This window comes from Physeter macrocephalus, chromosome 4 (assembly GCF_002837175.3).
Source record: "Physeter macrocephalus isolate SW-GA chromosome 4, ASM283717v5, whole genome shotgun sequence".
Taxonomy (NCBI): domain Eukaryota; kingdom Metazoa; phylum Chordata; class Mammalia; order Artiodactyla; family Physeteridae; genus Physeter; species Physeter macrocephalus.
This window is the reverse complement of record NC_041217.1, coordinates 57,152,761-57,166,558: the sequence shown is the minus strand read 5'-3', so window position 1 is coordinate 57,166,558 and position 13,798 is coordinate 57,152,761.

Sequence of the window (13,798 nt, the reverse complement as noted above, 5' to 3'; positions counted from 1 at the left end):
AGAGTGTCCTAAGTTGCAGGTTTTTCCCTTTCAGGGCTTTGAATATATCTTACCCCTCCCTTCTGGCCTGCAATGTTTCTGTGAAGAAATCAGCTGATAGCCTTATGGGAGCTCCCTTGTAACTAACTCTTTGTTTTTCTCTTGCTGCCTTTAGAACCCTCTCTTTATCTTTAACTTTTACCATTTTAATTTTAATGTATTTTGATGTAAGTTTGTTTGGGTTCATCTTGTTTGGGACCCTCCATGCTGCTGTACCTGGACATCTGTTTCCAGCCATAAATTCTTCAAATACATTTTTTTTTTTCTTTTTGCGGTATGCAGGCCTCTCACTGTTGTGGCCTCTCCCGTTGTGGAGCGCAGGATCCGGACGTGCAGACTCAGCAGCCGTGGCTCACAGGCCCAGCCGCTCCGCGGCATGTGGGATACTCCCAGACCGGGGCACAAATCCATGTCCCCTGCATCGGCAGGCGGACTCTCAACCACGGGGCCACCAGGGAAGCCCCAAATACATTTTTGATTCCCTTTTTCTTCAGCTTCTGGGATCCCTATTATGGGTAGATTGGCTTGCTTTATATTATCCCATAGGTCTTGTATATTGCTTTCATTTTTTTTTTTCATTTGTCTCTCTGTCTGCTGTTCTGATTAGGTGATTTACATTATTCTATCTTCCAGATCACTTATGCGTTCTGCTGCGTTATTTACTTTGCCTTTAGCTTGGTTTTCATCTTGGCAATTGAGTTGTCTAATTTTGATTGGTTCCTCTTTAGAGTTTCTAGTTCCTTGTTACAGTGATCTGCATTTCTATCAATAGCCTTTCTTAATTCCTTCAATATTTTTATTATCTCCTTTTTGAACTCAGGGTCTAGGAGACTGGAAAGATCTGTTTCATTGTTTGTCCTTTCAAGGGAATTATCTTGTTCTTTTAATTGGGAGTGGTTCTTCTACTTCTTCATTTTACTATATTTCTCTGACTCTATGAATTAGGAGAAACAGTTTTCTACTGTGGTCTTGAAGGGCTGTTTTTATGTGAGAGTGTCCCTGTGTAGCCTGTGTGAGTCTAATATTTTTGGTGCAAGGTCTTTTTTTAGTATTGATGCCTACCACATCTTTCCTCTGTGAGTGCTGGCCATTATCCCCTTGGTAGGGGGTGTAGTTGGTGTTGTGGTGACCAGAGCCTGCACTGGATATTGTTTGGGGCCTCCTCTTTGCTCTTTGGTTGTCACAGCCCTGTCAGGGGCAGGGTCTGCTCCCCAGTTTTTGGTATAGAAGCCCTCAGATCTGGTTCTAAGTTGCAGAGTGAGGTAGGCAGAATGGGAGGGCTCCCACTGTTAAAGGAGCCACTGTGTATTCCTCTGCAGGAGCTGTCCACCAGGAAGTGTGCTCTGTGTTGTCACCTGTCACCTGTTGTGTGTACTAACAAAATACACTGTTTTTGGCCCTGCCTTTGGACCCTTCTCAGCCATGGGCACACTGGCAATCAGCCCAGATGTCTTAAAGAAACTGCGCTCACAAAACTATCAGCATGTCTTCTAAAGTCTGGCACCCAAACCTGCCATGGGAGCTAAAGGAATTAGTCCAGACCCCAGCCCTGCCTCCATGTGCATGCACCCACAAAGTCTGCAGCTGCTGATGCCGGACCCACCCCAACCAAGGGAGTGCCAATAATCTGCTCGAATGTCCCTCATGCACTGTGCTCACAAATCTGCTGGTGGCATAAGTTCACACAGCCACCAGGAATTGGCTCAGATCCCAGTCCTGCCTCTGTGTGTGGGCAACCTGCTGGTGCCTGTGTGCTCCCAGAGCTGGTAGTGTGGAGCCACGGCCACTGTGAGCACACCGAGAATGAGGCTGCTGTGGTGGGACCATACCCCCGATTTCACACAGGTGGACAATGGGGCTTCTGTGGTGGACCTGGGCTCCATCCTACACACACCCCCAGATGTGGCCCAGACCACACTCCAGGCCCTCTGAGCTGTCTCTGAGAAGCCAACCCCAGTCCTCTCCCTGGGTCTGTCCACTGAAGCCCAACTTTCAGCACCCAGCCCCCCTGTGCAACAGTAGGTGTGCATCTCAGGCTGGGGAGTGCAACAAGGTAGCCAGGATTGTCTGTGCTGGTCTCTCTCTGTTCTGCCTGCCACAAGCCAGGGGCTGCACTCACCTCTGAACCTGTGAAGCTCCCTATATGTCCCAGTTGATCTGCCAGCTGGTGAAGGGGTTCCCATGGTGAGGGAGCCTTTCCTCTTTCACAGGGACACAGTTCCCATCCCAATTCCTTTTTTTTTTTCTTTTCTTTCATCTAAACTTAGTTACATCATGATCTTTCTTACAGTTTTGGTTGTATGAGATCTTCTGCCAGAGTTCAGTAGGTATTCTGTGAGACATGCAGATGTATTTTTGATGTATTTGTGGTAGGAGGTGAGTTCTATGTCTTTCTATTCTGCCATCTGGATCTCCCTCTACAGTATATTTTTTAAAATTTATGAATATGTAAACTTCAACTCCCTTGCCCATTCTTAGCAACCTCTCAAAAGAGGTCAAGCCCCACCATACTGGCAAAACACCTTTGTCCCTACTTTCTGCCACATTATACTATGGTTCATACACAGTTCATCACTGCAGTTATATTATACAGTTAAACTCTTCTTACATATTCATCTCCTCCCATCACACTTCAACACACATTTTCCAAGGAAATAATTTGAGCTTTAGAGAGTGCAGAAGGTCAGAGAGAGATTAGCTTGAGAAGAACCAGCCTTAAGGAGACAAAGTCAACTTCTTCCTTCTAAAATCAGAGACCGAAATCCTCTCATTTTCCTACTTTTCACCTTTAGCACACATCTCTCTGCTGAGCTGGGCAATTCTGTATAATCCAAAGAAAGTGCTGTGTCTCTAAAAAGCCCCATGGTCCTTCCCTGCCCTAGACTAGTCCTTTCTCCTCCCTCCAGAGAGCATCAGGAAACTTTCTACATTAGACTAGAAGCAGTGGAAAGGCCCTTGCTGATGCACACCAGCAATTTCTCTGATGTGCTATGAGGATCGAAAGGAGGTGAACCTGTGACTCATGATTTATGTAAGGCTGAGGTCCTGTTGCGCTCAGATATACAGCTGAGTTTGTTTCTCATTTTCATGAGTGTACACTGTATGTTGACTGTGAGGAAATGTGTGCTAGCACAGGTGGGGTGGGAAGGGACAACAAGGATGAGTTGTATGCAGATGAGTTTTTATGCGGAACACAAAGCTTTAGCTGAATCTTGAAAGGTGAGGAGGAAAGTGCAAATGATGAAGGATCTAGAGATAACTTCTTGGTAGAGGGAGCAAAAGGAACAAAGGAGGGGCATAAAGGAACAGTATGATATGTAAGAAGAAGAGTGATTTCACTAGTGTGGTATTTGGCCTAGGTGTTGGGGTGGAAATGGGAGAGCAGAGAGAGCTAAGATAGAGAGGTGGGAAAGGATTTAGGTTTAGACTTATCTCATGGGTGATAATGGGGAGGGACCACAAATCATGGCTTTGCATTTCATTTTATTTTCACTTTGAATATTTTTACAAATCCATATTCTATTTAGATTGAAATACATGATATAAAATCATTGAGCCACATCAAAAATCATTGAGCACACCTTTCACAGGGGAGATTTATTTTCTGCTTTTGAGGAGACAGAAAGGAGGGTCAGAGTGTCTCTCTTTCATTGGCTGTTTCTTAAGTAACTTTAATTCAAAATAATATGCCATTGCTACATACTTGGGGGCAGCCTACTCTGAGCCCCAACAATGTCTAGAGTCATGGGTGATAAGACCACTCTGCTTTTTCTTCTCATCTCTTGAAAAAAGTGTCCTACTTATACCTCATCTCTTTCCATCCTCCTTCCAGCTCAAGTAGGATCAATTCCATGGGTACAATTTGAGTAGGTACATAATCCAACATTATACCAGGAGACAGTGTAATGGTTTGCAAAGAACCCACCCAAGCCTTGTAATCAGACAAACCTGGGTTCAAAGGCTAGGCCTACCTCTGTGTTCTCAGTCCAGTTACTTCATCTCTCTGTGTTGATTTTTTTCATCTGTCATAACTGTGGACTGTACCCTAGGACTGCTTCATGGACATGTGATCTGTCATACAGGTACTTGCACTTAGAAGGGTCCCTTGGTTTAATGCTCTGCTGTTGCCACCTTGGAACTCTTAAGAACTTTTTAACAGGAGCCATGCATTTTCATTTTGCATTGGGCCCTGCAAATTATGCTGTCAGTTCTGTCTAAACAATCAGGTTAATGTGAAAAGAGCCACATGCAAGTGAGTGAGATTGATCAGCTGTCACAGAGTACTTACCATGATCCGTAGATGAGAAGATTCATAATATCTCATTTCAGAGACAGATGGTAACTTCTGTTAGCATGCCATGTGTGAAGGGTCAGACTGCCCTTTTCATCTGTGCCACCTTGGGAAATCACAATGCCTCTGATGCCCTCAGGGTCATCACTTGTAAGTTGTAGATAATAAAAATATTTACCATGTGGGATTTGGGAGAGGATTAAATGAGGTAATATATGAAATGTGCCTAAAACAGTGCTTAGCACCTAGCAAGCTATTCATATTCTTCTTATTATGTATTTAAAGTTATTTTGTCTGAAGCTGTGTTTTAGTTTAAATATTATACTGTTAATACAGAGCAATTGTTGTAGACCTCTTAAGAAACTTTCAGACTAAGATTGCATAGAAACAGACAATTGACAGAAAAAGGAATACAAATGGCCAATAAAGATTTGAAAAGATGTTTTGCATTTCACATAACTAAAGGAATAAAAAGTAAATTAGTTATGGGATGGTTATTTTTTACTCATCTCACTGGGGAAAATTTTTTAAATGGTAATACTCCATATTAGCCAGGATGTGGGGGATAGTTACTCTGGAGCATTGCTGATGAGGAGTACAAACGTGTTCACCATTTGAGGACAATACGGCAACGTTTACCTAAATTTCATGCCAACAATCCCAATCCAAGGAGATGCAATACTTGCAGAGGTAGTAAAAATATATTCATTCATTTATTTATTCATCAAATATATGTTGAACATCTATTTAGTGTCAGCTGAAGTCACTGATTCACAGATTCCCTTAAAGGAGATAATCAGATGACATGATTTCAAGTAATTATAAGTAATATTAAGACAAAGAAATCAGCTCTTGATTAAAGGATGATGAGATAGGGAGCAGGGTATTCTGTGGATGAACAAGGAAGGCTTTTCTAAAGAAGTGATACTGAAGCAGAGACCTAAAGGAGGGCCTGCTTGCTCCCTCTATAGGAAGGTCATCCAGTGAAGGCAACAAGGGCAAAGAGGGCCCAGAGGGAAAACAGTGGCTCTTCAGGGCCCTTCAGCAGGAAGGGAAGTGTAACCAACAAATAATCATTAATAAAGGGGTAAAAAGTCCTTTCTTGTTGTCATCTGCACACTGGAATATTACAGGGAGCTGCAAAAAAGTGAGAAGACCTACTGGTACAAATCTGGAAATGTATTCATGATATATTAAGTGGAAATAAAATCACATAAAACAATATATTAATAATCTCACTTTTATAAAAATATTGAAATGTATGTATGTCTTTTTGTGTAAACATTTGAAAAGATCTTGAGATACAAAACCAAGTATTATGCAAGGTTGTAACAAGGGGGTTAGATAGCTGACTATTGGTCTAAAAGGGTAAAAGAGAATGTGACAAATCAGTGGAGTTCCAATGTCATTCCCAACGTTTCTTCAGTATTCTGCTTCTCTCCAGAGTATAACTGGAAGGTGCTAATCCCATAATTTGCAAGAATCTTCTTGTTATGAAGTGGTTTCCCATGTAAATAGGCCTGCAGGGAAAGAATGTCCAGATCACATTGATGACTTACTTGCCTTTAATTAGTGCATTGTTTTGTGTTATGGTTTTCACATTGACCTGTTGTAAGCCCATCAATGAGTGATAGATTCTGGGTGTCTTGCTCTGACTTAGCTCACAGACACTTGATCCAAGGACAGGCACAGGAGCAGCCCCTCCCCACCCATCCCAGGCTCCCTGGACAGGCTATGGGACATCCTGAGGCCCCTCCAAGGCAACACCACTCACCCTCTTAGGCTACTGTCAAATTAGATAAAATACCAGGCATAAAGCACCTGGCAGGTCTCCTGGAAATATTGCTGTGTGCTAAGCAATATTTATTCTGTCTGCCCTCCTCTCCTTACATCAAAGGTTTCTGCACTCACAGAGATTATTTGTTTTCTGGTTGTCCTGTTCTCCTCCCCTTCCTTCTCCTTTCCTGCTTCCTTTTGGATTAATTGAGCATCATTTAGAACTCCTTTTTAAATTATTTATTGACTTTTAGCTATACCTCTTGGTGTTATTATTATTATTTTTTTTTAGTGGTTGCTAAGGATATTGAAACATAGACCCTTAACTTTTCACAGTCTACATAGAATTAATAATGCACCCCTTCACATAAAATATAAGAACCTGCAACTGTGCAGGACCAGTTCCCACCCCCTTCTCCTTTATTTTGTAATTGTCATAGAATTGTCATATGTATATATCTGCATATATCCTACACCCCACCGCATAGTCATATGTACTTTAAAGGAATGAGGAGGAAAAAGTAGTTTTTTATACTTACCCCCATATTTACTATTCCCAACACTCTTCCACAAGAGGGTTATAATGCACTCTGAGGGAAGGGACATAGTCATGGAAGCCAGAGAATAATCAAAAACAACACACAAATAACTGTAGAATTTATAGATCATGAGAAAACATCCTCAAGAGTTGAAGGAATTATCTGGGTTATTCAGATACTGACCTTCACTTTTCCTGCATTGGATTTTATTCTCTGATAAATTATCCTAAAATCTTGTGGAATTTTCTTTTTCCTCTTCTGCTTTTATGAGATCAGATCTAATTAAAGCACCTGTACTTTCTGTCCTTAAACATTTTACAATTTGGTTCTACTTTATGATCCCATCTTAGAGGAAGAGTAGGGTTTTTCTGGGTCTCTGTTCCATCACCTAAACATTGTTACCACTTCTCTTAAATCTCCCTTGAGGGACCCAATTGGCTCTGAAAAAATACATCATTTTGCTCTCCTTTTGGGAGACATTTTGCATGAGGGAGGGAGCAGCCTAGTCTTTCCAGTCTCCAGTCCCTCATTGCCTCCCCCGCCTATCCCCTATAGGCACAGGAATATGCTGCCTTTGTTCTGAGAACTGAAAGTCCAGGAGGTTGGTGCAAAGGGAAGCAGGGGAAGAGTTGAAGAGGTGGAGAGGTGGGCAGGGGACAGATAGGGCAGAACCTTTATTTTCTTAGGATTTTATTCTAAATATGATAAGAAGTCATGAAAGAGTTGCAAGCACCAGGGTGAAATGATCCAATTGACGCTTTAAGGTCACTTCGGTGACTGTGCAGAGAAGGGATTGAAGGCAGGAGTAGATGTAGTTGGTCCAGGCTAGAGCATGTGGTTTGATAAGGAAGTGGCTGGGAAAATGGAGAGAAGTGACACATCCAAGGGCTAATTTCCAGGTTAAACTGTCAGGGCTTCCTGAGGCACTGGGTGTGGGATTGGGGGAAAGAGAGAAATGCAGGGTGAAGCTCAATGTCAGGCCTGATGCACTACATTGATGGACACTGCTGCCATCTATTGCAGAAGAAAGACCTGCAGGATGAGGCTGTGGAAAGACTACATTTTAGAGAAAACCAACACTTCTTTTTGGACTTCCTAGGTTTAAAATGTCGACAACATCCAAGGGAGACTGCCACCTAAGCAGCTGGGTTTAAGAGTACAGAGCTTGGGAGAGCCCTTCCTCCCCTTTTGTCTTGCATCTTCCTTTGTAAGCTGAGCTGCCCTCACCTCCAGCATCACCCACATCTGAGCACTGCAACAGATTAAAGTCAATGCAGATCCTGAGGGTCTTCTGCACATGGGGCTGCCCCTGTGCAAGGCCCAAGTCTCAAGCTGGGGAATCACCTCCCACTCCTCAGGTGCACAGACTTTCCCTGTAGTTGGAGCTCAGGGATGGCTCTCTGACTCATGCCGGGGTATGGACTAAATTGTGCTGGGGGTGGGGACACACACTGGAGATGGTGACCAATCGTCAGCATAAGAATCCAAATAATAAGAAGGAGGTAGGGAAAGTAAAAATGGAAGAAACAAAATTGATGGGAATCCACTGAGACACTTATCTCCAAGCTATCATTTGAATTGAAACGTGGCGTAATTGAGATTGGCTTCTGCCCTCTGACAAGCCCTGTCCTCAGCCCCACCTTTAGATCTGGTCCAGAAAAGCCCTTTCCCTGGCCACTGACTTAAAGCGTACTGCTCTGAGCCTTTCTAGCCACAGCCCTCCCCATGGGTCCTAGTCCACGGTGCCCACCTGGAACCCATGACCCTTCTGAACAGTGCTAGGATACTGAGGCCCCAGAATTACCTACACAAATTGGTACAGCCCCCCCCCTTCCAGGGCCTGCCTGGACCCTTCCCTGTCTAAGCAAGGTACCCCATGTTGGTTAGAGCGAGGAGAGAGACCAAATCTGTGAACCAGGACAGTATCTCCCCCACACCTCCCTCTCACCACCACATCACGATGCAGGATACTGATGGGTCAAACAATTCTAAATTTGAACATGGCTTTCAAGGATTTATGAAGGTACATTGTTCAAGGTAGGAAGATAGTATTCCAGAACCAGGTTTGTTTGCCCCCACACAACAAGCCAATCACTGAGATGCCGAGTTTGCAGCAGAGAAAGGGTTTAGTCACAAGGCAGCCAAGCAAGATAGGAGAAAAAATCTCAGGTACGCCTCCCCCAAAAGATAAAGAAGCAGGGTGGTCTTAGGCGTGGGGAAGGGCATACCTGAGTTACATGCTTCTTCATGAGATGTATGTTCAAAACTGAGGCACTTAGCATGATCTGAAGGTGGAGTTTTCAGCCCTCTGACATCAAAAGGTCATACATCAGACACATGCACAGACCCATTTTTAGGGTTGGAGATCCCAACCACATTTAGCCGGCTCAAACTGTACAAGAACTTACTCCAAGTTTCTGCAAAACAGCTTAAACCCCTGTTACTATAATGACCCATGTGTCAGAGATGTTATCTATAGGGGGTGGTTAAGCAGTCCAAAAAATACTTAAGGCGAACTTGGACAGTGAAGGCAGATTATAAACTGAGGGTTTTTTTGATTTTTTGTTTTTTTTTGCGGTAGGCGGGCCTCTCACTGTTGTGGCCTCTCGCGTTGAGGAGCACAGGCTCCGGACGCGCAGGCTCAGCGGCCATGGCGCACGGGCCTAGCCGCTCCGCGGCATGTGGGATCTTCCCGGACCGGGGCACAAACCCACGTCCCCTGCATCGGCAGGCGGACTCTCAACCACTGCGCCACCAGGGAAGCCCAAACTGAGGGGTTTTTAACAACCTGTTCCCTTACCTTTTGTTCTGTAAGACACAAGCTCAAGAATTCCTGTTTCTGTTAATACTGTGGGGTACAGTTTCAATAGAACATATTTTTATTTAAATTTTTAGTTTGCTTTAAACAATTAACTATTTAAGTATGTGGTATGTAGGCCTTCATTGGTACTTTTACCCTAATTATTATTATGTCTGGATCCAGGTTAAAGTTCTTAAAATTCCTGTCTTGGTCAGGCTGTAGGGGAACACAAAGGGATGGTATGGCAGAGGGGGAAAGAGCAGGCAGTCAGTCTTCGGAATCAGGATGAGGTGGGCCCTAGAGTCCCTGCTGTTTTCCAGCCCTTCTCTCTCTAGAACCACTGTAAGTATCTGGAAAGTTCCAACTAGTTACAGGAACCCAGAATTTTCTGCATGAGTAAGCTAGTGTCAACCACCACTACCACTTGGCACCAATCTAGCTTTTAACATCTAGAAGTGTGGGAAGCATTGGATTGTTGTCCAATAAACATGTAAAGATCCAAATCATTTCAAATGTCTCAGTGGGTGTATATTTCAGAGGAGAGTCCTCTGAAAGGCTGGCATGGGGGAGGCATGATTACGTATAGATGTGGGGGAACTGTAGCTAGGAAAATTAAATGAGTGTCATTGATGTAAACGCTAACCAAGAGGATCCTGAATTAGTCATCCAGAGAAAAGAATTGCTGAGACCTTGAAAGTAACAAAACTTCATAAAGGAAAACACAGTCCTCCCAACTCCTGGCATTGCCATGGCAACTGGGGCCAAATGAGGTCATCCCAAAGGCGGGGAGTGGCCCAGGTCACTGGTGGAGACAGGGACTGGGACGAAGACTCAAACCACCAGGAGGGAAATGGAAACCATGGGAGGAAAACAGAGGGAGTTTCTGGTAACAGAATAAAATTAGTCACAGCTATTAAGCTACAGCCACAAAATCTTGAACAGAACTTTTGGCTGAAAAGAAGGGAAAAGACTCGGAATTTATTTTACTCATGCATATGTCTTTTATGAGAGGATATTAAAACACTTCACTCACACAAAGCACTTTGTTCAGGGAGCAGTTGCATCCAGTTTATGAATATCGTAGTCAAGTCAGTGATTCATGCTAATGGAGAACATGGAATGTATGAATAAAGATATTTCATGGGAGTTGGCCCTGGTATTAAATATTTGCAACTCATTTGGACCCCCAAGATTAAGCCTCCTGTTTTATCAAACTTGTCTCTAACCTCATGAATAAAAAAATAAGGTTAAAGGAAAATTACCTCTCAAAAACTATATTGATTGTGCAAAACCAAAAAATTAAAACTGAGAGTTTATAATGAGGAAATGGTGTAGATCTGCCTTAACTAATGAGAAGGACAAAGGCAGGACTATAGCAGAGATGACTACCTCAAGTCTACTCTGCAGCTGAAATCACAAGGTTTCTTGGAAAACATAAATAACTGAACTACCTTCCCTAACTATGCTCCTCTACTGCTTAATAGCTTTCAGCTGGAGGAAGAGAAGAGCAGCCCCTCACACAAGTCTAAACCCTTGTCTTTTCTAACCGCTCTTACTGGAATGCCCTACAGTTCTTCATGATGTGAGTTCTCCTTTGTTGTAAGGAGTTAATAAACTCAACTTTAACTACAGGTGTGTTCCTGGATGATACTGATAAGACAATTAATTTACTATTCCATACGGTTGGGTGGGGGGGGTCACTATTCCTTAGACTCCAGATTTGCTTTTATAAACCCTGCCTTCCTTTGTTCAGAGACGAATCATGGTTTTATCCTCTGCCGATTAGAACATTTTATCATATCTCCCTTTATCTCATAATGTTTTTTGTCTTAAGATCAATTTTGTCTGATATTAACATAGTTATACAGATTTGGGGAAATCAGTGTCTGTATGGTATATATTTTTCTACTCTTTTACTCTCAGTCTATATGTATGCTTTAGATGTATCTCTCTTTATTGAATAATAGTGACACATTTGGGTTTTACCATAAAGCTTATGCTTTTTGTTTTCCTGTTTTTTTTTCTGGTCTCCATTTATAGTTTATTTGACATCTATTATATTTTATTAATCTATCTTTCTCCACTTTATTAGCTTAGAAGTTATGTGTTTCTGTTCTTTTTGTGGTGGATTGAGAAACTACAATGTGCTTTATTAATTCATTAATGTCTAAATTTAATTTATCTCATTGTAGATAATAAAAGAAATTTAGAACACTTTAACTCCATTTACCACTCCAGGTTACTTCTTTATTTCATGTCTCTTAGTTTTACCCTTTTTAAAAAACTCTCTGTTACATTATTTTTCTGTTTGATGAAGTCGACATCTGTCTAGATTTTCCCACATATTTACCACTTTCTTTAGAATTTCCTTCAGATGAGAGTCTACAGGTGATGAACTCTCAATTTTCATTTGTTCTGAAAATGTCTTTGTTTTGTTCATGTTCTTGAAAGATATTTCATCCAATATAGGATTCTAGATAATATTTTACTTTTTCTTTGACTGCTTTAAGATATTCCCATTAACTTCTATTTTCTGCAGGTTTACTATGATATATCTAGGTATTGAGGCCTCTTGAATTGAAATCTTCAATCTTTTATCAGTTCTGGAGAATTCACTGTCATTATTTCTCCATATATTGCCTTTGTCAATTCTCTCTCTTCTCTCAATTAAATTGGGACTTTAATTAAATATATATTAGATCATCTATCCTATCATTCACAACTCTCATACTTGCTGCTGACACTGTGCACCTAAGATTGGGATTTGAACCCATGCTGCCGGGACTCAAACCCAGCCAAAACCCACGGTCCTCCAACTGAGGTCACACACCTGGTATCAGGACTTAATGAAGCTCAGGTTCTTGATGTCTCATCACAGAAAGAATTCAGTGAGAGAAAAAGTGATAGGTAAGAAGTGGATTTATTTAGAGAGAAACACACTCCACAGACAGAATGTGGGTCAACTCAGAAGATGAGAAAAGCACCAGGGTGTGGGGTTGTCAGTTTTTATAGTGGTGGGTAATTTCATTGGCTAATGAGTGGGAGGAGTATTACAGCTATCTTGGGAAGGGGCAGGGATTTCCAGGAATTGGGACACTGCCCGCTTTTTGATCCTTATGGAAGTGGATCCTTAGAAGTGTCATGGCACCTGTGGGTGTGTCATTTAGCTTGCTGATGTGTTACAATGAGTGAATACTGAGGCTCAAGGTCTAGTAGAAGTTGACTTGTCCACCATCTTGGACCCATTTGGTTCTAATTCGTTTATGTCAAGTCCTCAGGCTATGTCATTCTTTCAAAGGTTGTGCCCTGCCCCCTTCCTTCCTGTTTCACTACCATATTTTCCATCTTTTTGTCTGTGTGGCATTGTTCCTTCTGACTTATCTTCTAAATCTGTAACTTTCTCGTTTTCCAAACTCATTTAGTACATTAATTTTGAATTTTACTTATTGAATTTTTTCCTTTGTAGAAGTTCCTTTTTCTTTCTTTTTCAAATGTGCTAGAATCCAATTTATAATTTTCTGTTTCTCACAGATATTTTTATTTTTTTTTATTTATTTATTTTTTTGTGGTATGCAGGCCTCCCTCTGCTGCGACCTCTCCCGTTGCGGAGCACAGGCTCCGGACGCGCAGGCCCAGCAGCCATGGCTCACGGGCCCACGGGCCCAGCCGCTCCGCGGCATGTGGGATCCTCCCAGACCGGGGCGCGAACCCGGCTCCCCTGCATCGGCAGGCGGACGCGCAACCACTGCGCCACCAGGGAAGCCCTCACAGATATTTTTAGTATGCCTTTTATTTTTTTATTTTAAAAATTTATTTATTTTATTTATTTATTTTTGGCTGTGTTGGGTCTTCGTTGCTGCACGTGGGCTTTCTCTAGTTGCGGTGAGCGGGGGCTACTCTTTGTTGCAGTGCACGGGCTTCTCATTGCAGTGGCTTCTCTCATTGCACAGCACGGGCTCTAGGCATGTGGGCTTCAATAGTTGTGGCACGCGGGCTCAGTAGTTGTGACTCACGGGCTCTAGAGCACAGGCTCAGTAGTTGTGGTGCACGGGCTTAGTTGCTCCGTGGCATGTGGGATCTTCCTGGACCAGGGCTTGAACCTGTGTCCCCTGCATTGGCAGGCGGATTCTCAACCACTGCGCCACCAGGGAAATGCAGTATGTCTTATATTTTAAATACTACAATCATGCTTTAGAATAATTTATGTCTTTTCATTCCAATTGTCAAAGTCGTCAGAGGTCAGTGTATGTCATCCATTGTTTTAGCTGATTCCCATTCAAAATGAATTTAGTTATCTTTTTTTTTTTTTTTTTTTTTTTTTTTGTGGTATGCGGGCCTCTCACTGTCATGGCC